The 23,675-nt window shown below is 48.0% G+C and overlaps 7 non-coding genes and 1 pseudogene across 7 annotated transcripts; 4 read left to right on the forward strand and 4 right to left on the reverse strand.

The window, feature by feature from the left end:
• Nucleotides 1-410: 410 nt before the first annotated feature.
• On the reverse strand, nt 411-484 carry trnai-aau (transfer RNA isoleucine (anticodon AAU)). The gene has a single exon. It is a non-coding gene; the product is annotated as a tRNA-Ile (tRNA).
• An 830-nt stretch (nt 485-1,314) lies between these two features.
• On the reverse strand, nt 1,315-1,386 carry trnag-ucc (transfer RNA glycine (anticodon UCC)). The gene has a single exon. It is a non-coding gene; the product is annotated as a tRNA-Gly (tRNA).
• A 9,138-nt stretch (nt 1,387-10,524) lies between these two features.
• On the forward strand, nt 10,525-10,596 carry trnag-ucc (transfer RNA glycine (anticodon UCC)). Its single transcript has one exon. It is a non-coding gene; the product is annotated as a tRNA-Gly (tRNA).
• Nucleotides 10,597-15,673: 5,077 nt separating this feature from the next.
• LOC148632925 (U5 spliceosomal RNA) lies at nt 15,674-15,790 on the forward strand. The gene has a single exon (XR_015934144.1). It is a non-coding gene; the product is annotated as a U5 spliceosomal RNA (small nuclear RNA).
• Nucleotides 15,791-16,020: 230 nt separating this feature from the next.
• Nucleotides 16,021-16,162, forward strand: LOC148632926 (U4 spliceosomal RNA). Its single transcript, XR_015934112.1, has one exon. It is a non-coding gene; the product is annotated as a U4 spliceosomal RNA (small nuclear RNA).
• Nucleotides 16,163-19,818: 3,656 nt separating this feature from the next.
• Nucleotides 19,819-19,937, reverse strand: LOC148632927 (5S ribosomal RNA). Its single transcript, XR_015934135.1, has one exon. It is a non-coding gene; the product is annotated as a 5S ribosomal RNA (ribosomal RNA).
• A 1,794-nt stretch (nt 19,938-21,731) lies between these two features.
• Nucleotides 21,732-21,895, forward strand: LOC148632928 (U1 spliceosomal RNA). The gene has a single exon (XR_015934123.1). It is a non-coding gene; the product is annotated as a U1 spliceosomal RNA (small nuclear RNA).
• A 635-nt stretch (nt 21,896-22,530) lies between these two features.
• LOC148632929 (5S ribosomal RNA) lies at nt 22,531-22,649 on the reverse strand (annotated as a pseudogene).
• Nucleotides 22,650-23,675: the final 1,026 nt, after the last annotated feature.

Below are 23,675 nucleotides of genomic sequence, written 5' to 3' on the forward strand. Positions count from 1 at the left end.
TTCCAAAACTGTGTCAGCTCAAAAGTTGTAAGAAAACCTCTCCAGCTGCTTTACCTCTCTTCATTTTTGTCATTTAATGTGACAATCGATGTATAACTGGAGCCTCACATATGCAAATGGTGAGGCTCCAGTTCGACACCACTTTACAGTATATGACAAAAGCATGGCAGACTGTGCCGGACCAGCTGGTAACTTCCGCTTATTTTGACCATATTAAACATTGGAAATCTTCCCACTTGCATTTGTGACACTTGATTTTGGCTCCACCTAAGACACTCTTAAATCTTCAAACACTTTTCTCTTCTCCCGCAACACTCTTGTCTGTCGGCACTGTGTGGCAGCGTTGCAGGACAACCCATCTCACCACGGAAAGGAACCTAACAGCTTTGGTAAGAGAGGAGAAAAGGACATGGCCCGTACGGGGCTCGAACCCGCGACCTTGGCGTTATTAGCACCACGCTCTAACCAACTGAGCTAACCGGCCTCGTGACAGTGCCCCTCTCTGTGCTGCAAAAAATCGAACTCAGGGAATTTCTTTTGTCCTCCTTTGAATAGAAAGCCGTGTAATTCAGTGTACGGGCTTTCTCATGCAGTTTCATGGTTTCACAGCATTATTCAGCTGATTTTAAATGTACCTAAAGGAGAAACATTATTGAAGACCATCAATTACCAAGAGCTTTTGTCAAAGGTTTTGGTGGTCATTTTTAATGACCACAGAGCACTATGACCTCGGTTTTACATCTCATCCAAAAGACAGCGCCCTTTTACAACACAGCTTCTCCGTCACTATATTGGGAGATTGGGACCCGCACAGACCTCAGGGTGAGCGCCTCCCCGCTGGCCCCATTAACACCACTTCCAGCTGGAAGCTTTGTTTTTCCCTGTAGCTCACCCTCATCCAGGTACTGACCTGGCTCACACCTGCTTAGCTTCAGTGGGTTTTCAGTTGCGAGTTGCAAAAGTTGGGATGCAAGTGATGGAGCCGTTCGCTGCAAAAGCCACTGCATTGGCCAGGAATCGAAACCAAGCCTCCTGCGTGGCAGGCGAGAGTTCTAACAATGAACCACCAATGCTCAATGCCTGTACCTTCAAAAAAGACGCTTTTTTGGTGCTGTGTGCAAAAAGCGTCGACATCTACTTCCAGCTGCAAAATGCCATCCGCGGACGCTGTGAATTTATTTATTTAGACACCGCTCAGAATCCCCTGTAAGATTCTCCTTCAATTCCGTTTTGCAGTGCTTTAGCTCTTTCAAAAGGCTTCGCTTTGCTAGTCACAATCCAAGGCTTGTGACAGCATTTGAAAACACTTGCCACTGCGTTGGCCGGGAATCGAACCCGGGTCAACTGCTTGGAAGGTAGCTATGCTCACCACTATACCACCAACACATGCCCGGGGGAGCCCTCCAGGACACCACCAGAGAATGTTCACGATTTCAGAAGCTGTCTCCGGGACGTGCTGATTCCACACATCCTGAATAAATCATGTTATTGTTAGTTGCTGTAGCTAGACGTTCAAATGAGTTTCATGGCCAGATGGACTGTTTCCTCAAGTGGTATAGTATTGCAGTAAGACAGCACGATGCCTGCAAGACTATGTCACGCTAAACGCCACAGATTGTGTTTGTCCGTTCGTGTCAGTCGTCCTGCAGCCACGGGAAGTGGGACACAAACATGCTGCAATGCTTTCAAGTCATTAGGATTTGTTTTTGCAACATCCGAGAAGAGTACTTGTGGCTTGAATGTGACTGAGCAAGGTGTTTAAAGACAGAGACTGAAAACTGTTAAAGGATGAGTCAAAGTAATGTCTAATCGGATTAGTTTCCTTAGAGCTGGTTCAGAGTCTGCTCAAGAGTTTACCTTTCACAGATGCGCAAAGAAGAATGTTGGGGGTGCACGCTTCAAGGCGCCTTACAGCTGTAGGGAGTGATTTCAGACGATTCGTGGCGTGTGCTCATTCCCATATACCGTACGCCCCGGGGTGCAGTGCTAGGATGACGTACAATACCGCTTGGGCACGTAACGGCGTTATATGCAAGTGCGGGACGTGAGGGTTTTGCGTTTGTTCGTTTTGTTTTGCTCTGCTTTGCTTTGTTTTGCTTTCCATCGCGTTGGTAAGAGCATAAATAAAAAGGCGATTCCTGTGTCGACCACTAATGTAAGAGCTATTTCAAGTGCGGCGTGGTGCGGCTTTTCAAATGCTCAACAGAATGATTTTGCATGCACACGTGCTTTCATGCAGTCGTGTGTGCAACCATGTCTGCTTACGTGCAAACGGGCGTGGTTTCATGTATGCAAAAAACTTTCCTGGGCTCTTCTGAAGCACATAAAATTATTTGGAGATATACATTTGTCTTATTTTCCTCTTAGGCTCTAGAATTGATAACTTTTTTTTCATTTTTGGCATTTTTCATCATTTTCCAGAAAGTGGTTGCAAGCCCGATAACATGCGAAGAAACTTCAGGATTCGGGGATCAGTCAATGGATTTTCTTCAAAGTTGGATTTTTGCACTCTGTGGACCAAGAGATGTTGTTCTATAATGTTTTTTTTTTCAAATTTAAAAATATCATTTTTTCATGGAGCTTTGAATGGGATGGATTCACCCTCCTTTAGCCAGGACAGAGCTCCAGGAGCCTGGGTAGGATTCTAGCTTTCTCCCCTTGCAGGCACCTGGCACAGAAGACAATCTTTTTTTTCCTTAAAATCTTTTTTTTTTGTGTTCCTTGTTGTTCCAAACTTAATTTTAATCACTTTTAATTAGAGATTTTATTAAAAATAGTGCAATAAATGACTAATTTCACAAAAATTAATGTAATATAAAACGGATGTTTTCAACTTTATTGTAGTGTTTTAGAAACTAATATGTCTTCAAAAATGGTTGTTTTTCACTCCTATGAATGAAAACTGTTGTTATATGATGTTTTTTTTTTCAAATTTTAAATGATCATTTTTTCATGGAGCTTTGAAGGGGATGGATTCACCCTCCTTTAGCCAGGACAGAGCTCCAGGAGCCTGGGTAGGATTCTAGCTTTCTCCCCTTGCAGGCACCTGGCACAGAAGACATCATTTTTTTCCTTAAAATCTTTTTTTTTGTGTTCCTTGTTGCTCCAAACTTAATTCTATTCACTTTTAATTAGAGATTATATTAAAAATAGTGCAATAAATGACTAATTTCACTAAAAATACTAAAAGTAATATAAAACGGATGTTTTTAACTTTATTGTAGTGTTTTAGAAACTAATATGTCTTCAAAAATGGTTATTTTTCACTCCTAGGAATGAAAGCTGTTGTTATATGATGTTTATTTTCAAATTTTGAAAAAGCAAAGGATTCTAGCTTTCTCCCCTTGCAGGCATCGGACACAGAGAACCTCATGGTTTTCCTAAAAATCATTTTTTATGTTCCCTGGTGTTCCAAACTTAGTTTTAATCAATTTTAATTTGTTATGTTACAAACAGGGTAATAAAGTCTTAATTGGACTATAACTAATGTCATATTGTCTGCTACAAAACTGATATTTTCAGCTCTATTGTAGAGATTCTAGAATCAACTAATAAAGAATTGAAATAAAAAAAGGGCATAAGAAGACATTACCAACAACGACCACATGATGGAGATATTTTCCAAAGAGGCAAGAGGGGCAAAGCTGCGATAAGGTAAAATCATTTTTTGAAAGAGATTGTTGTCAGAATGCACATCCGTATCCCAAACAGAATCTCTAGTAAAATATGATCATTTGTGAAACAGGCAAATGAGTGTCAGCTACAATATGATTGCTACATATCTGCATTTGTTGGTATTTAAGGAGTAAGAGTGCAGGTTTAAACCTGCGATCCAGTGTGTTGAAGAATTTCACAACACTACCTCTAGCACATATGGAAATAAATCCTCATAATGATTATTGCCCTGGGCATGAACCAAAAAATCAGTGAGCATATATATATATATCACTGGGTTGAAGCTAGAAACACAGAATAACTGCAAACACATCCTAAATACAGTGTTCCAGCACCTTTGACCTCATCCAGAACGTATCATTTCTTGAAAGGGATTGCTGTCCGAATGCACATCTGAATCCCAAACAGAATCTCTAGTAAAATACGATCATTTGTGAAACAGGCAAATGACTGTCTCAGGGGCCCATTTCTCATTGTCAGACACATGTATGCAATGCTTTCACTGTGCATTGAGCAATAGGGATCAAAAACACCGCAGGTAAGGTTAGAAGTCATGTTCTATGATCATTTCTTTCAGCATTAGGGACTAAATATACTAAACTTATGATGCTAAAATGTTATTTTTACATATATTAATGTAATAAATGATTGCTTATGCTTTATAAACAAATTTGATTATAATAAAAGCTTAAGTTTTGTATTTATCTTGTACCATAGAACATGATTTTCTTTGTATTTCAAGCCCACAAAGTGTCCAAATGATGCACCTTTGACCTCATCCAGAACGTATCATTTCTTGAAAGGGATTGCTGTCCGAATGCACATCTGAATCCCAAACAGAATCTCTAGTAAAATACGATCATTTGTGAAACAGGCAAATGACTGTCTCAGGGGCCCATTTCTCATTGTCAGACACATGTATGCAATGCTTTCACTGTGCATTGAGCAATAGGGATCAAAAACAGAATGGAAACAGACATGGAAACCAACGAGGATGGGATTTGAACACATGCGTGCAAAGCACAATGGATTAGCAATCCATCGCCTTAACCACTCGGCCACCTCGTTAACAAAACTGGGCTGTCCCAACTGGGTTGGCGCGCTCCAGATGATCTTTTTCTTTTTTTCCCTCGTACTCGAGGGTCATTTTCCTGTTCCACATGCGATTTCAACATTTTCCTTGGGAGATGTCAAGCCAGCAAGCCACTGCTGTGGTTCAGTGGCCAGCGTGGAGTTCAGTGGCCCTGTTGTACACAGAAAGCACATTGAGCTCCTTGGACATGAAAAGTTCCAGATAAAAGCCATTTGTCATCCTTTCTCTTGGTGTCGATGTTGCTATTGTATGTAAAGGTGGCAACTTGCTCAGCGAGCAGGCGGAGCACACACCGAATGCAGATGTGTCTGAGTGGTGTGTCCAAGTGGCTGCAAAAGGACAGCACTCCCGGGGTGCTGTGGCTTAGTTGGTTAAAGCGCCTGCCTAGTAAACAGGAGGCCCTGGGTCTGAATCCCAGTGGATAACCACCTACGGCTAGACTTAATTAAATGCAAGTATTCATTTCCTGTCTTTAACACGACTTGTTTTTCTTAAAATGGATGCAACTTGCAAAACATGAAATACAAACCTTGCTAATCAGCGCTAGCAGCTGGCAAAAAAAAAAGAAGTCAGCAATGTTTTTTTTCTTTAACCTTAACCCTGCTAATGGAGAAGAGTTAAACGACCGAGTCTATGCAGCTTAAACGGCGCGCACGTCGGGTTCTTAGCTGAAAGGGTGGTAAATCACGCTCACCCCAGTCCTTAATCTTTTAAAGAGGATACAAAATTGAACCTAGTCGCCACATCACATACATCCTGTTCAATGATAAAAAGGTAACATCTATCCTCGCTCCAGAGTAAATCTCACGTTGAGGGCATATTTTTTTTCACTTTACCGTGAATCGGGCTCGGCTGCACAGAGGAGAGAGCAGAGCAATGTGGTCACGGGGACAGGGGAGTCACACGCTGGCTGTTTGAACACGCGGAAGATCACTGAGGGATCCACAGTATATGGACCCTCCGTGCGCAATCAGTCCGCACTCCGGACTCTGAATCCTGCCATCCGAGTTAAGATCTCGGCAGAACCTGAAGCGCAGTTCCTTCTTAAAACGTAATCTGGTGAGCATTTCTAGAATCGTACTTGTATAGATGCAGCCTTTAATGTGTTGCTAGGTTAAAATTGATGACTTCTTGTATTTCAGTAGGCAACTGCCCTCTTGATTTTGGATTTAATTTCTTTATTACAGTGGCGCTTTTATGAAGCCAAGGGACCAGGGAGCTGCCCCAGTACTGGGATGGCCAGTTCGAAATCATAGAAACTATTGTCAATTCCAGTCCCATGTCAGTGCGAGCAGGGATTTTGACATCTTGTTTTGCTATGTTCTGCACCAACAGGCAGGTGGCTCGGCCATTCCGTTCCAGTCTGGGGGTACAACAGACTGCTAGGTTCAGTCTGATAAACTGAGCTGATGGTTGGAAGAAAACCATCTCAGCGTCCATTCTCTGTCCCTTCTTTAGGACAAGGCGTACCGGAAACCCTGCTGTTGACGCAGGAACGATCAGGTCCGATTCGTTTACTACCTGGCAGGCCTGAGGAATCGTCTGACCTGACCGAATGTTCTCGGGGTCACCGCTTAGAGAGTGGGCATCTGGGTCCACCCGTTTCCACAGCACACTGTTTACTGTGTCCAGCTGGGCGCCCAGTCGAACCAATAGGTCTGCACCAATGCAGACCGAATGGGTCAGCTGAGGTGCTACCTGGAAGTAGTGAGCAAACTTCCTTTTTCCGATGGAGATGGAAGCTACACAGCTTCCTTTGCTCCAAATGGACCTATGAGGTGGGGGTGCCCACCACAGAACCTGTGACTGCGTCACCAGGGTCACCTGACAGCTTCGCGACAGGTCCTCGAACAGACCTTCAATGATTATGGACTTCTCAGAGCTGAGGCTAAGAATTACATCATCAACCTGCACTTCTGCCACCTGGACCCCCTCCCACCACCATGGGGCGGTAGTCCTGGACCCCCTGAGGTACCAGGGTGCACAGAAAGGACTCCCATTCATTACCGGACAGGGAGATCCACTCTTCTTCAGGGATGAAAAGGGGGTGTGCTTTACCTGGCGGGTCAAGCAGCTGCTCGGAGCACTGCTCCTGTAGTTGGGAGACCGTGGGAGTGCTGGCCTGGGCAGGACTTCCCTGTAGTTTTGGAAAGCAAGAAGAGACATTTATTCTCGTCCAGAGGAACCAGGAGGAACCTCCAACTCAGCTATAGTGTTCAGTGGGCACTGTGTGATCACAGCATAACCACTGAATCCCCCTTTTTGCTGTGCAACAGGCTTAGGGTTTTTGACCTGAGCCCACAATTTTCCACGCTGGCAGTCCACCAGAGGCTCCAGCCTGTCAAGCAGGTCTTGGCCAATGAGTAGTGGCTCTGTTTTTAACCTAGAGATGTAAACAGGATGCACCACGTTCATTGGCCCGAACCTAAGTGCCACCCACACTCGGTGTGTGATCCTGGCATGATCCTGGGTATAGCTGGAAATATCTATCTTACACGGTTCTACCTTAAGTCTGATGCCTTTTCCTTTCGCTACTCGTTTGAGCTCGCTGAGTAGATCGGCTGACATCAAACTAATTTCAGCCCCAGTGTCAATCAGTGCTTCTCTATCTAAGACGTTTTCAAGAGAAACCTTGATATAAATACGCCTTGCTTTGCCTTTCTGGCTGAGATTCCCTAAGAATTGTTGGAAGCCTGCCTTTTCTTTGACTTCAGGGGCGGGGTCAGCGCCCAACTCAGAGTCACAGCCTTCTTCCAGGCAGGAACCCTCCCACCCAATCAGATAGACTGAGGGAGGGGCTTGGGACGGATCCCCGCCTCCTCCAGTGAGAAGGGGCGTGGTCCCCCTAAGCTCATTCACACTTCTGGCATTCGGTGCGGAAGGTTTACCCTGTCCTGATCTCTCAGGCAGGGCTTGTTCAAGCCTGGCCAGGCGGGCTGCAGTCGACTCCCTTCGTCCAGTCTTATGATAGACTCTGCCTGAGCCCTTGCCTTCCCCGTAGCGCTCACGGCGGCTCTGACGCTTAGTGCGGTCCTGCCTGCCTATTTTGCGCCGGGGCTTAGCGAGCTCAGGAACCTCAGCTGCCTCGAGCTGAGGCGAGTCGTCAACCCTGTTGGCTTTAGTGGCGAACACGGCCGTTTTAGCAGGTTTTCGCTCTGAGGAAGCAGAGACTTCAGCTCCCCAGGCTTTTTGAGCCAACCTTCTAATGTCAGCCATTTTCATCGCTGTGTGTGCATCACAATCATTTTCCTGACTGAGGGATGCAGATTAGCAATGAATAAACCTTTGAAATTCACGTTCTCTTCGCAACCCTCTTCATTCCGCCCTGCAAAATAAGTGCGCCTAAGCCTCTGATAATAGTCGCGAGGGGCTTCAGCTTTTTCGTGCTTAATATGGTGCACAGCAGCCACGGCAGCTATGGGATCGATAAAAGCCGAAAATTCTCCGATCATTGCCTGACACAGCTCCTCAAAGCTATTACAGACCTCCGGTCCTTGTCTAGACATCCACTCGTGGACCGCTCGGCTGGTAGTTTTCCTTACTTACATAGCCTTTTCCTGTTCGGACGCTTCGGGCATAAACTGCAAAGTATATCTCAGCTCATCGATGTAGGTCTCCACATTATTCCCTGACACTGACGGGTCAAACCTTTCTACATCTTTGGCTAACTGCCTCAGGGAGTGGAGGTTAATTTTTACGGTTTCTCCGCGGGCAGGGAGACGGCCGTGATCAGGAGCAGGGGGTCTATGCCTGAACTGACTCGCCCTTGCGTTTCGCGAAGGACTCGGCGATCTCCCCCATGCCGATCCGACCACAGACCCTGGCCGGGAGAAACCTCCTCCCGGCGCGCTGGGTGAGCGCTCCGGGCTGCTAGGTGGGCTGGCATGCAAGTGGGATCTAGTCTATTTTGCTTCCAGTACGGCAGCATCTGACTCCTTTTGCCTTTCCTGGCTGAGTTCATTTAAACTCTCAATTTCTTTTTCTTTTTCTGTCGAGCTCGCTTCCAGGTCTCTCCTAGCTACCTCAGCCGCAGTTTCTCTAGCAGACAAGTCATCTAATTTACCTAAAACTTCCCTGAGTCAGTCTTCACTTTCCTCATTTTTCACTCTCTTTTCTCTGATTATATCCAACAACTCGACTCGCTCCGCCTTATATCTTTCTAGCGTTCCCTGAAGCTTTTGAAACTTTGTCAGCTCGGACAAAGACAGTTCCAGCTGTTTAGCTAGATTTAAGGTGAAACTCGATAGGACCAGAACTGCGTTCACAGACACTCCTGTGTTAAGCTGGTTCGCTACCTTAGCTACTAAATCTACTTGCAGCTTCTCAATATCATCAAAGTTCAACTTTTCGATACCACTCCAGTAACCAGGATTGTCGTCGCTAGAAATAGTACTTATAAGCGACTCCACTTCAGACATTTTAGCAGCCATTGTCATTACGTCAGAGAAACTTTAAGAGTATTACTTTTTTTTTTCTTTTTCCAAAATACAGTATGGAATCTAGACACCCGAGCAGATGGATTTCCAATCAGCACACGTTACACTAAACGCTAGAAAACAGGGGGATTTCTTTACGCAGTTATCAGCACACCCGGTATTCGCGTATAGAAGCCGCGGTGCTGTGCTGAACTTCAGTTATTCTGTGCGACTGATTCTCATTTCATTCTAAACTCGCCCACCCAGGGACGCCATTAAATGTAATGGTTTGATGGGTTTACTGAGACAATTATTAATTGTAGCAGTAATCACAAGGTTGTTCGTTGGGGCTTTTAGAAAATCAATCGTCAGAACAACTAACAACGCACACACAGGGGTTCAATACACTAGATACATTTATTAATATAAATTGTGCACCAAACATATACTAGTCTGCCTGGATACGAGTGGCAGACCTTACTGTGAGGGTTATCAATATACAAGGTATATAATCCCGAAGAGATGCAAACACAAAGAGATACACAACAGAGAATATATGTCAATATATATCGTTCGGTTACCAAATCGCTAATCAGTGTTATTACCCACTGTTACTCTAAACTCGGAAGTAAATACATTACTCATGAATTAAATTGATAACAACTTGTGTTGAGGTACAATTAAATTCTCGAGACGCAATGTAGAACATGGGGTTTACTTATCCACTGTGTATGGATTTGGAATTTCCCGGCACGAACACCAAACCAGCTGACAGGCTCTGTTGCAGCCTCTGTTCCAGCGGTTGTCCAATGGGCGTTGTCCCGGCGTCCTCTGGCTACCGGCCAACCAGTCAAGGTGCAGCTCGGAGTAGGACGGGCGGAGGAATCTGACTGAGGCGCGCAGGGCAGTCGTTGCTCCGAGGGGATCTACCAGCAGTCCGGCTGGCTGGTAGAAAGTCTCTATGCACAGAGTGTGACCGCGAGTCCTCACAAGTCACTCTTGTGCCTGGGAAGAAGCTGGTTCGTTCCCGGTCCAGCACTGCTTCTGAATAAGCTATTCAGGTTGTCGACGAGGGTCCAACTGTAGGGTCCAACTGTCCAACACAAACACAATCTGTGGCGTTAAGCGTGACATAGTCTTGCAGGCATCGTGCTGTCTCACTGCAATACTATACCGCTGGAGGAAACAGTCCATCTGGCCATGAAACTCATTTGAACGTCTAGCTACAGCAACTAACAATATCATGATTTATTCAGGATGTGTGGAATCAGCACGTCCCGGAGACAGCTTCCGAAATCGTGAGCATTCTCTGGTGGTGTCCTGCAGGGCACCTGTGGGCGTGCGTTGGTGGTATAGTGGTGAGCATAGCTGCCTTCCAAGCAGTTGACCCAGGTTCGATTCCCGGCCAACGCAGTGGCGATTGGTTTCAAATGCTGTCATGAGCCTTGGATTGTGACTAGCAAAGCGCAGCCTTTTGAAAGAGCTAAAGCACTGCAAAACGGAATTGAAGGAGAATCTTACAGGGGATTCTGAGCGGTGTCTGCATACACGCAGTCCGATACGGGTGCTGAAAGCTTGAGCTACTCTCAATGTCATGCTGCCTTTCCCCAGAGTAAATCTGTTACATTGAAAGAATGCTTCTGGCAGGTTCAAAAAGGGACCCTTGTTAATTGGAGAAATCAATGATTTCGAATGAATTCTGTATGCGTTAAAAGACAGCTATACACAGAAAACATGCAGGACACTGCTCATGATGTTTCCCGAGCCGAAACACAGTGCGTTTTTCCAAGCCATCTGACAAAGCCCGCCCACTGAAAACTGCAGCAGATCGTGTAAAGACGTTCAACTTTGTAACTACTGCACGCACAGGAAGCAGAATAAATTCCTCTTTTCCGGTTTTATTTATGCGAACCATAAATAAACCAAATAAACCAAGTTGCAAGAGGCCCGCACCCACAGCACAAATTGCGCAGCCTAGGCCACCTCCTCGCCCTGCACGCCACCGCCTCCTGCTGGGCCCACTCTTTCGCACACTCACACGCCACACTAACACTCAAAAGTGTGGGCAAAACAAGAAAACGAGCGCACCGTTTCCTACACATCTGCAGTCACCGTTGCGCATTCGCAGCATGTCCCGGGATGCAATTCGGCCTCATTTGCATAACTCCAGACCGGCAGATCGCCACGCAAGCTCGCGACGTGTGCCTGCCACACACCGAACAAACCTTTTCAGCAATTTCCAAAAAACGGACCTGCTCGCCTGCCCACAAGGCTCCGTCTCTTACCTGCTCTCCAGAGCCTGCTGCCTTCTGTGCTTTTCTCTCGGCACCGCTGCAGCGCACACAACTCCTGCAGCGGGAGGGGGGGAGAAAGTTCCCGCGCTCCGCCGCAGGGAAGGCTCGCTCCGTGCGCACACGTCCTTTCGATGCCAGTTCAACAAGTGCTCCGCATTAGCTGCGTCGGGGCTCCGGGGTGTCGCACCTCACCTCACCTCACCTCGCACTGCCCCCTCCTTGAATGTCTGCCGCTGGGCATGCCCCACTCTCCTCCGCCTTATCTTATCGCGTGTGAGCACCGACAATGGCCACAATGCCGGGGAATGGCACCTGTAAATTAATTCTCTTCTCTTGCAGCCTGAGATCATGTCCTTCTTTTGGCTCCCTCCAGTTCTGATAAAAAATCTCACTCTTGCTAATTGAGGCATTGTCAGAGAGGAGCAGGGTGACGTCATCCATGTATAGAGATGTCTTTACCTCTCCTCCCCCACTTCCAGGCACTGGTATCCCATTAATGGCCTGATCCTGGCGCAAGGCACAGGCTAAGGGCTCCATAGCCAAAACGAATAACAAGGGGGATAATGGGCAGGCCTGCCTCACCTCTGAACAGACTTCAAAGGGGTGTGATCTATTGCCATTAACCATTACTCTGCTGTTGCTACCTGTGTACAGCAGGTTAATCCACTTTCTCATGATGGGGCCAAAATTCATGTGCTCAAGTACCAATGTTAAGTACTGCCGGTTTAGGCGGTCAAAGGCCTTTTCTAGGTCTACACCTAAAATGCACAGAGGGAGGGAGCGATCCTCTGAGTACAGACAGACATCCCTCAACAAGGCCAGGTTGTCGCTCATCAGGCATCCTGCTATCCCACAAGTCTGTTCTTTCCCTACCAGTGAGGCCACTACATTTTGTAGGCGCAGGAAAAGGGCTTTGGACAGGATCTTAGTGTCCACGCCTAACAGGCTGAGGGGTCTCCAGTTCTTTATGTCATTCTTTGCTCCTTTCTTAAACAAGAGAGAGATAGTGCCTTCTCTTAAGGAGTCAGGCAGCAATTCTGTCTTATAGCTTCCCTCGAATAGGAGCAGTAGCGGATCCTGAAGCAGATCCCAAAAGGTGCAATAAAATTCTTTAGGGAGCCCGTCAGCACCCGGAGTTTTCCTCTTCTGTAAGCTCTCCATAGCCTGTCTCAGCTCTTCTATTGTCAAATCCCTCTCAAGTACTTCCCTATCTTCTTCACTCAAAACGTTTTCTAGCTTTGAGGTAAAAAAATGAATTTCTTCATCCTTTACCTCTGTAGAGCTGTACAGTCTTGAGTAGAAGGCCTTGGTGCAGGAGAGGATAGCACTCGGCTCTGTTCTCTCTCGTCCCTCCTCATCAACTACACTTTCCATGACAGACTTGGAGCCTACCACTTTCCTGAAAAAGAAGCGAGTACACTTCTCATTTTCTTCCAAGAACTGCACTCTGCTTCTTAACAGCACTCCTCGACTACTTTCTTCGGCTATGCTCCGGATGTCCTTTTTTAAAAGGGTGATATCCTCGAGCACAGCGAAGCCACTGTGCAGCATCGTGTAGAGACGCTGCAGCTGCCTCTGTTTCCTGGCTAGCACTCCTCTCCGTCTGGCAGCAGCCTTCCTTCCCTCAGCCATGAAAAAGGCCTTTGTCCTCATCTTCACCTCCTCCCACCACTCTCCTACTGACCCGTACAGACACTGCAAGGACAGCCACTGTGATAGTTTCTCCTTGTAGCGGGATACTACCCCCTCGTTCTCTAGCAGCTTAGTGTTGAGTTTCCAGAGGCCTGGGCCAAAGACAGTCCCGCCCTGGAGTTCCACTCTACACCCTAAAGCCTGATGATCTGAGAAGAAGACAGGCTGAAGAGTGACCCCAACAACTTTCACTCTCTCTGAGACAAAGCAATAGTCAATTCTGGAGCTGCTATTCCTCCTTGACCATGTATATCCTGCTGTTGTGGGATATATACATCTATATGTGTCTGAGAGTTTAAAGTCTTGAACTAAGTTTTGCAGGGCCAGTGAGCTGGAATCCAATTTTATCGGAGAGCTAGACTGCCTGTCTGTGTGCTCTAAGATACAATTAAAATCCCCTCCCACTATCACGTCTGTGCTACTTAACAATAGGGGAGAGAGTGCCTTGAGTAGCTCCACCCTTCCTCCCACGTCAGTAGGACAATACACATTGATTAGCCGCAGGTTAACGGTCCCCCATTCCACATCCACACACAGCAACCTGCCATCTATGACCCTCTGAATACTTTTCAATTTGAAAGCCCATCCTTTGAAAAGAATGGCCACGCCAGAGGCTCTGTTGTTATTGTCCCCTGACCAAACAGAAGGCCCTTTATCCCACCTATCTTCAAAGGTTTTATACCTCTCTTGATAGGCTAAAGCACACTCCTGCAACATCAACACATCTCCCTCTCTCTGCTGGAGGTAATCAAAGACAGACTGGCATTTAACTCTGTCATTGATACCTCTGGTGTTAAGAGAAATTATGTTTAGATCCATATTACATAAGAAAGTGGAACCAGTCTTTACAAAACACATTTCTCTTCGGTCTCACCTGTTACCTTCTTCTTTTTCTTTTTCTTCTTACCAATTTCCTGCCAGCCATCCTCTGAATGAGCCTTCATCAGGGTGGCAGCAGTAAAAGCATTCACGGAGTCCATTTCAAGGAAGGGGGTAGAAGGAGGGGTGGAGGGGTTCCAGCTGTCCCCATCGCCATGCTCTCCTTCCTCCTCGCTCGGGGAGAAAACAGAGTCATTTTTCCTTTTCCTCAAGTCCAGCTCCTGGGAGCACTGAGGGGAAAGGGGTGCAGCCGATGCACCAGTCTCCTCTTCCCCCTCACCCACCAGCTGTTGCAGATCCTCCGTGATGGACTGGATGGAGGAGAGGAGGGCATCTGTAGCACTTGCAGAGTCTAAGAAAAGCAGCTCCGCTGAATCCTGGGTATCGTCGCTGGACCCGCTCCACCGGGGGGCCCCACACTGGCCCTTGTTCTGAGGAGCAGGAGTGGGGGAGGGGTCCTCGCTGTTCTCGGGGGTTTTCAAACCCTCGTGCTTGTCTGGTGCAGTCTGCGGTTGTGGGAGCGTAGTGGATTTCTCTTCCACCGGCCCCGGAGCCACAGCAGGACTGATCCTGGCTGGAGGCTGAGAGTCTTTGTCCAACAAGGGTTCTTTGTTTGACTTGTTGTTTGCTTTGGCTTTTCGGGCCGGTTTGGCTGAAACAAGCACTGCCTCATCCTTTCTCATTTTGAGTTTATTGGCGTAGGCGTGAGGGCAGTTCTTAAAAACGTGTCCTTCCGAACCACATAAATTGCACTTTGGCAGCATTGAACAGTCAGAGGCTAAATGTCCCTGTTTTCCACAGGTCTTGCAGCATTTCACAGTGCAGGACGATGCCAGGTGTCCCACAGCACCACAGCGCCGACACAACTTTGGTTGTCCCACATAAAAAACATAGCCATTGCAGGCGCCCAGCCGGATCGTAGAGGGCAGGTGCCTTAAGCCTCCATTTACATTGTCCGGTAGCAAGCGAACCTCGAATTTCCTTGCTCCTGTTTTTATACCGTCAACATCTCTAACCTCAGTTCCATGGTGGACGGTGCAGTACTGCTTAAGCCAGGTGTGAATGTCCTCCGTCTTTGCCAGTTCCGAGAACATAACAACATGCACCGTTTTCCTCTCTCTCTGTGTCAGAGGCTGCAAGTTGATCTTCTCAAGGGCAGGAACTTTCCCTTTTTTTGCCTCAAACACATCCACACATTGTTCAAACAGAGAATAGGTAGCAAAAACAACCTCAAATGCTTTCTGACCTGGGAGAGCGAAGATGAAATCCAAGTGCCGAGGTTCAAAGCCAAGTTCCTTCTGTAACACTTTTCTGCTGAACTGCATACGATCCATGAAGAGGTCATCCAAAAGCTCAAAACGTACAGCATTGTTGCGGGATCCAAAGGTTGCCATCTCAAACTGCAAAACAAACACTGCTTCCACAAAACAAGAAAACAATCCAACTACTCCAACTACAGGCTGATCAAGGTATCTCCCCTGCCAGGTAAGCCGAGAGCCGCAGGCGATGAGCCCGGAGCTGAACGGGCCCCACTGGCTCATTTGTAAGGCCAGGTGCATTGCCAACCACGACCGGCAGGGCAGAGGCTTTGAAGGCGGCCTGGGCTCCTGCAGCTGTGCTGCCACGCACTCTGGTTTCTCTTCATCTCGTACAAATCTTTTGCCTTTTACTAAAGATTTCCATGGAGAGGAGCATGAATGAGTTCCATACAATTTTTGTGCTTCCCTGCCTTCGGGTGGGGCGCAGCTGGGCTGGTCAAAGAGAGAAAACAAAATCGCTCACAATCGCTCTTATTATGGCGACTGTGGCCGTCTGCTCTGTGAGTCCTCGGTCTCCGCCTGTCTGATTGGCGCTCTTTTCTTTGGGGGGCGGGAAGTGTCCGGCCGCAAATATGAAGCGTTACAGCAACGACATGCCATGAGACGATTGATAACGATTTCCATAGGATCCCCGCGGTTGCCTGGCAACCGTCAGCTTTGCGCAGTGGCAGTATCGTAGCCTGTGAGGTATAGCCGAGGCGCGATTATTGCTAGTTGAAAACTTTTCCCAATACCCCGCTTCCGCCGGTTTGCAATACAATCGTCGAAAGCAATTTTTGACAGTCTCGTCAGTGCGTGACATAGTCTTGCAGGCATCGTGCTGTCTAACTGCAATACTATACCGCTGGAGGAAAAAGCCCGGGTTCAATGAGCCTTGGAATGTGACTAGGAAAGTGAAGCCTTTTGAAAGAGGTAATGTCAACGCTTTTTTAACAGAGTACCAAAAAAGCGTCTTTTTTGAAAGCCTGGGCACTGAGCATTGTTGGTTCAGTGGTAGAATTCTCGCTTCTCACGCGGGAGGCTCTGGTTCGATTCCCAGCCAAAGCAGTGGCTTTTGCAGCGAGCGGCTCCATCACTTGCATCCCTTTGCAACTCGCAACTGAAAACCCACTGAAGCTAAGAAGGTGTGAGCCAGGTCAGTACCCGGATGAGGGTGAGCTACAGGGAAAAACAAAGTTTCCAGCTGGAAGCGGTGTTAATGGTGCCGGCGGGGGGGTGCTCACCCTGAGGTCTGTGCGGGTCCCAATGCCCCAGCATAGTGACGGAGACGCTGTGTTGTAAAAGGGTGCTGTCTCTTGGATGAGATGTAAAACCGAGGTCACAGCGCTCTGTGGTCATTAAAAATGACCACCAAAACCTTTGACAAAAGCTCTTGGTAATTGATGGTCTTCAATAATGCTTCTCCTTTAGGTACATTTTAAATCAGCTGAAAAATGCTGTGAAATGGGGGGTCACTTCACGCCAGTGTAGGATTTGGGTTACAAGAACTATAAAACTGCACGAGAAAGCCCGTACACTGAATTACACGGCTTTCAATTCAAAGGAGGGCAAAAGAAATTCCCTGAGTTTGATTTTTTGCAGCACAGAGAGGATTGCTGTCGTGAGGCTGGTTAGCTCAGTTGGTTAGAGCTAATAACACCAAGGTTGTGGGTTCGAGTCCCGTACGGGCCAGGTCCTTTTCTCCTCTCTTACAAAAGCTGTTAGGTTCCTTTCCGTGGTGAGATGGGTTGTCATGCAACGCTGCTACATAGTGCCGACAGACAATTAAATGACAAAAATGAAGAGAGTTAAAGCAGCTGGAAAGATTTTCTTACAACTTTTGAGCTGACACAGTTTTGGAAAATGTTTTCTTCACGCTGCACTGTACCACATAGGCAGCCAAGAGTCTCCAAAACAAAACAGAATTGACAGTCATATAATGTCCATTAACCCCGGTTTTAAACACAGCATCATGTCTGCCATCATAAGAATATGAGTCCAATATTTTAGAATATAGTCAGAATGTCTTCTAACCTTACCTGTGGTGTCTTTAATCCCTATTGCTAAATGCATGATGTACGTACTGCATACATGTGTCTTGAGAATGAGGAATGGGCCCCTGAGACATTTACCTGTTTCACAAATGATCGTATTTTACTAGAGATTCTGTTTGGGATTCAGATGTGCATTCGGACAGCAATCCCTTTCAAGAAATGATACGTTCTGGATGAGGTCAAAGGTGCTGGAACACTGTATTTAGGATGTATGTAAGCAGTGAAGTAGTGCAACACACTGGATCATTATATTATTAGAATCTATTCTACTTAAATTATTACATTCTACACAACTTGAGCTCTCAGCACCGTACTGAGCCCAGGTGTTTTTCTAAAGCTGTCAGGTGCAGTTCATTTACATGAAGGAAATCTCTTACTGGGTACGATTACAATGCAGTAAGTAGCACAGACTACTTAGGGAGTAGGCTGATGTGTTTAAAAACAACCAGCGCCAGACAGGAGTCGAACCTCCAAACTCCTAATCCATAGTCAGACACATTATCCATTGCACCACTGGCCCTCGTGTGACACTGCAGGGCTGTAACCCAGTGAGCTTAGCACTGCAACTAGTAAAATATTACCCCCGGTCCATTCTTTTCCAAAAGTGAGAAACACCTGTTTTCTACATTTTGTCTGTTTTAAAACCATATCTCTTTAAACCAAACCAAGAGTTTGTCTTTTGCACTGATATTCTGATTCATTTCGATTTCAAAGAAAAAAAAAACATTACCTTCCAAAGCATCATAAAATTGTCCCTTCCTCCAGACTCTACTTCTCTCTTGTAGTAGTACAGCAGACCTTTCCAGGTGAGAAGATCACAGAGTCCGAAATGAGCTTCCTCCATCAAGCAAAGTACCTGAACTTGACTCTGTCATCATAAAAGCGCCCCTGTAATAAAGAAATTAAATCCGAAATCAAGAGGGCAGTTGCCTACTGAAGTTCAAGAAGTCATAAATTTTAACCTAGCAACATATTAAAGGCTGCATCTATACAATTACGATTCTAGAAATGCTCACCAGATTACGTTTTAAGAAAGAACTGCGCCTCAGGTTCCGCCGAGATCTTAACTCGGATGGCAGGATTCAGAGGCTGGAGTGTGGAATGATGGCGCACGGAGGGTCCACATACTGTGGATCCCTCAGTGATCTTCCGCGTGTTCAAACCGCCAGCGTGTGACTCCCCTATCCCCCTGACCTCATTGCTCTGCTCTCGCCTCTGTGCAGCTGAGCCCGACTCATGGTAAAGTGAAAAAAATATGCCCTCAACGTGAGATTTACTCTGGAGTGAGGATAGTTGTTACCTTCTTATCGTTGAAACGGATGTATGTGATGTGGCGACTAGGTTCTTCTCCATTAGCAGGCTTAAGGTTAAAGAAGTCATTGCTGACTTCTTTTTTTTTTGCCAGCCGCGAGCGCTGATTAGCGAGGTTTGTATTTCATGTTTTGCAAGTTGCATCCATTTTAAGACAAACAAGTCGTTCAAGACAGGAAATGAATACTTGCATTTAATTAAGTCTAGACGTATGCGGTTGTCCATAATGACCAGTTCTGTTCGAGAACACAGAACAAAAAAAGGCACCGCTGGGATTCGGACCCAGGATTTTCTGTTTACTAGACAGGCGCTTTAACCAACTAAGCCACGGCGCCCCGGGAGTGCTGTCCTTTTGCAGCCACTTGGACACACCACTCAGACACATCTGCATTCGGTGTGTGCTCCGCCTGCTCGCTGAGCAAGTTGCCACCTTTACATACAATAGCAACATCGACACCAAGAGAAAGGATGACAAATGGCTTTTATCTGGAACTTTTCATGTCCAAGGAGCTCAATGTGCTTTCTGTGTACAACAGGGCCACTGAACTCCACACTGGCCACTGAACCACAGCAGTGGCTTGCTGGCTTGACATCTCCCAAGGAAAATGTTGAAATCGCATGTGGAACAGGAAAATGACCCTCGAGTATGAGGGAAAAAAAAGAAAAAGATCAACTGGAGTGCGCCAACCCATGTCAGGACAGCCCAGTTTCCTAGACGAGGTGGCCGAGTGGTTACTGTATGCTGAGTCTAAAGACAGTTTCACCCGTTTTCTGATTGCTCGGTTCTGTACCAGTGCAGACATGTCAAACAGTGAATGGCTGTACCTCTATTGTATCCGTGCTCAATGAATGAAATCGGTAACAAATGAATATATGTCTAGTTATACGAAAAACGAGTGGTTTATCGACTCATCTTCATTTGCAGATTTAGAGGCAGCTTCGATATTCGTTTTACAGATGTTTTTTTTTTTTTGAATATGGGTCACACACATGCCACAGCAACAAAACATCTCTAGAGATGAGGCTATAGATCACCTTTCCATCCTGCAGGTTTTCCTCTCAAAGCCTACGGCACCAACGGCGACCCCTGCTGGCCGGGAGAGCAAAAGCTTACAGCACCTGGTATTCCCAGGCAGTCTCCCATCCAAGTACTAACCAGGCCCGACGCTGCTTAGCTTCCGAGATCAGACGAGATCGGGCGTGTTCAGGGTGGTGCGGCCGTAAGCGAAAGCCCGCTACTTGAAGCTGTGTGTGGCGGGGGTTCCGTGCCCCCCGAGCGGCACTGAAGGATCGTTCGTGTGCAACTCTTTGGAAAGGAGCTGCTTTCCAAATCGCATTGCGTGCCTGGATGTTGGCGAATGCGCTCCCTTGTGTTGGCTTGTCCCGCACTGGAGGAGGACAAACAATCTGCACGGAGGAGCACCAGGCAAGTCTTCACCAGACAAAAACCTCCAGTGCACAGCACTCTGGAAACATTTCGGGGCTTTCGCGTGTTTATTTCAGCACGTAAAGCGCACCGGTCCAACACGTCGGCCGGGCGCGCGGCGCCTCCGCCCTCTTGTGGGCTTGCGGCGTCAGAGCAAGAGGCTCCTTCTCGCTGCCCTTCCGCTGTGTTGCAGGGCCCCGAGAGGGAACCCGGAGCGCTCACTTTGTGGGGGGCGGGGGACCGCGTTCGCGCTCTGCCCCCGGTCTCTTGCGCGAGTACTAAATCTCACGGACAGGGGGGCCTCGTCATTGATTGTTACAGGTGAGACGGGGATTAGGAGGAGACCCCGACTGATGGGTAAAGGGGAGCACTAACACCAGAGGGACACCCCCGGCGTCTCTTTTTGAGAGACGCCCTGGGGTTTCCTAATGGCCAAGGAGGGTCGGGACCTCGGTTTGACGCCTCCCCCGAAGGACGGCGCCTGTTTGTGCAGCAGAGTGTCGCCATCAGGAGGCTGGGGCGTAAGAGAGCCACACAGCCCGCAGGGTGAGCGCTCCCTACTGGTCCCAGTCACACCTCTTGCAGGAGCAGCAGCAACCGGAGCTTTTCCGGGGTGGAATCTCCCATCCGGGTGCCGGCCAGGCTCACACCTGCTGGGCTGCCCCGGGGGTGAGCCCAGTCGAGAGTCGCAGGGCCAGATCTAGTCACCGGGGAGAAACGATACAAGTGAAGGATTGCTCGGCTCTCGGCACTTGAAAAGACCGACAAATGTCTCGTTCCCGCCGGAGCTGAATGTAACCGCATGTGTGGTGTCGTCTTCTTCCCCCGCCCCGCTGTGTTTGCTGTATTGTCTCTGAAGCCGGCCCCCCCGAGACGAGACGGGCTGTTCCTGTGCCCCAATTAACACTTTACAGGTGCCATTCCCCGGCATTGTGGCCATTGTCGGTGCTCACACGCGATAAGATAAGGCGGAGGAGAGCGGGGCATGCCCAGCGGCAGACATTCAAGGAGGGGGCAGTGCGAGGTGAGGTGAGGTGCGACACGCCGGAGCCCCGACGCAGCTAATGCGGAGCACTTGTTGGACTGGCATCGAAAGGACGTGTGCGCACGGAGCGAGCCTTCCCTGCGGCGGAGCGCGGGAACTTTCTCCCCCCCTCCCGCTGCAGGAGTTGTGTGCACTGCAGCGGTGCCGAGAGAAAAGCACAGAAGGCAGCAGGCTCTGGAGAGCAGGTTAGAGACGGAGCCTTGTGGGCAGGCGAGCAGGCCCGTTTTTTGGAAATTGCTGAAAAGGTTTGTTCGGTGTGTGGCAGGCGCACGTCGCGAGCTTGCGTGGCGATCTGCCGGTCTGGAGTTATGCAAATGAGGCCGAATTGCATCCCGGGACATGCTGCGAATGCGCAACGGCGACTGCAGATGTGTAGGAAACGGCGCGCTCGTTTTCTCGTTTTGCCCACACTTTTGAGTGTTAGTGTGGCGTGTGAGTGTGTGAAAGAGTGGGCCCAGCAGGAGGCGGTGGCGTGCGGGGCGAGGAGGTGGCCTAGGCTGCGCGACTTGTGCTGTGGGTGCGGGCCGCTTGCAGGGGCCTGTTTAACTCCTACTTACCTGGCAGGGTAGGTACCTTGATCAAGAAGGAGGTTCACCCAGGGCGAGGCTCGGCCATTGCACTCAGGCTGTGCTGACCCCTGCGAATTCCCCAAATGTGGGAATCTCGACTGCATAATTTCTGATAGTGGGGGACTGCGTTCGCGCTCTCCCCTGATGTGCTTGATCCAAAATCAGATACGAGAGGGTTAGGACACCACGAGCTGCGTGGCTGCGGAAGGATCCCGGTTCGACAGGAGTGGACGCCGCTGCTGGTTCTCGCTGGCTTTTAGTTAGGGGTCCGGAGAAGCATCTCAAGCTAGTTCCACTACTCCTTCCGGACGTTCATTCCCTTTTCAAAGTCAGTCGTTTTGCTGTAGTCTGCGTTCTTTAGGCTGATTATCGAGGTTAGCCTTTATTTGGTCATGGGGGGCCTCGGTACTGTATGCTGAGTCTAAAGACAGTTTCACCCGTTTTCTGATTGCTCGGTTCTGTACCAGTGCAGACATGTCAAACAGTGAATGGCTGTACCTCTATTGTATCCGTGCTCAATGAATGAAATCGGTAACAAATGAATATATGTCTAGTTATACGAAAAACGAGTGGTTTATCGACTCATCTTCATTTGCAGATTTAGAGGCAGCTTCGATATTCGTTTTACAGACGGGTTTTTTTTTTGAATATGGGTCACACACATGCCACAGCAACAAAACATCTCTAGAGATGAGGCTATAGATCACCTTTCCATCCTGAAGGTTTTCCTCCCAAAGCCTACGGCACCAACGGCGACCCCTGCTGGCCGGGAGAGCAAAAGCTTACAGCACCTGGTATTCCCAGGCAGTCTCCCATCCAAGTACTAACCAGGCCCGACGCTGCTTAGCTTCCGAGACCAGACGAGATTGGGCGTGTTCAGGGTGGTGTGGCCGTAAGCAAAAGCCCCAGCGCCTGACTCGCTACTTGAAGCTGTGTGTGGCGGGGGTTCCGTGCTCCCCGAGCGGGACTGAAGGATCGTTCGTGTGCAACTCTTTGGAAAGGAGCTGCTTTCCAAATCGCATTGCGTGCCTGGATGTTGGCGAATGCGCTCCCTTGTGTTGGCTTGTCCCGCACTGGAGGAGGACAAACAATCTGCACGGAGGAGCACCAGGCAAGTCTTCAGTGCACAGCACTCTGGAAACATTTCGGGGCTGTCGCGTGTTTATTTCAGCACGTAAAGCGCACCGGTCCAACACGTCGGCCGGGCGCGCGGCGCCTCCGCCCTGTTGCTGCCCCTGCAGCTGCTTCACTTTTCCCTTTAGTTGCCATCGATTTTTTTGTAGTGCTATACATATACGATTGAGGTATCTTAGAGTTCTCCTTCGAAGACCCAGCACTCTCTTTTCTTTTCCCAGTGTTACTCATATCGGACTTTTTAAACCTAAAAAAAAATCGTTTTTTTTTCTTTCAATTAAAACTGAAGTTTAAACAACTAGTGTTAAGTCCTTATTTTTCTGTAGTCAAAAAAAGCAAAAATTAACATTCAGGTCATGAAAAACTCAAAAAAAACTCCCCAACCACTAAACTTTACCTCCCACCTGAGCGCCATCTTGAACGCCCCTACCACCAGAGAATGCTCACGATTTCGGAAGCTGTCTCCGGGACGTGCTGATTCCACACATCCTGAATAAATCATGATATTGTTAGTTGCTGTAGCTAGACGTTCAAATGAGTTTCATGGCCAGATGGACTGTTTCCTCCAGCGGTATAATATTGCAGTGAGACAGCACGATGCCTGCAAGACTATGTCATGCTAAACGCCACAGATTGTGTTTGTCCGTTCGTGTCAGTCGTCCCGCAGCCACGGGAAGTGGGACACAAACATGCTGCAATGCTTTCAAGACGTTAGGATTTGTTTGTGCAACATCCAAGAAGAGTACTTGTGGCTTGAATGTGAACTGTACGTGCCCGCCCCCTTTCCTCT

Source organism: Lepisosteus platostomus, unplaced genomic scaffold (genome assembly GCF_059453375.1).
Source record: "Lepisosteus platostomus isolate fLepPlt1 unplaced genomic scaffold, fLepPlt1.hap1 Scaffold_54_H1, whole genome shotgun sequence".
Lineage (NCBI taxonomy): Eukaryota > Metazoa > Chordata > Actinopteri > Semionotiformes > Lepisosteidae > Lepisosteus > Lepisosteus platostomus.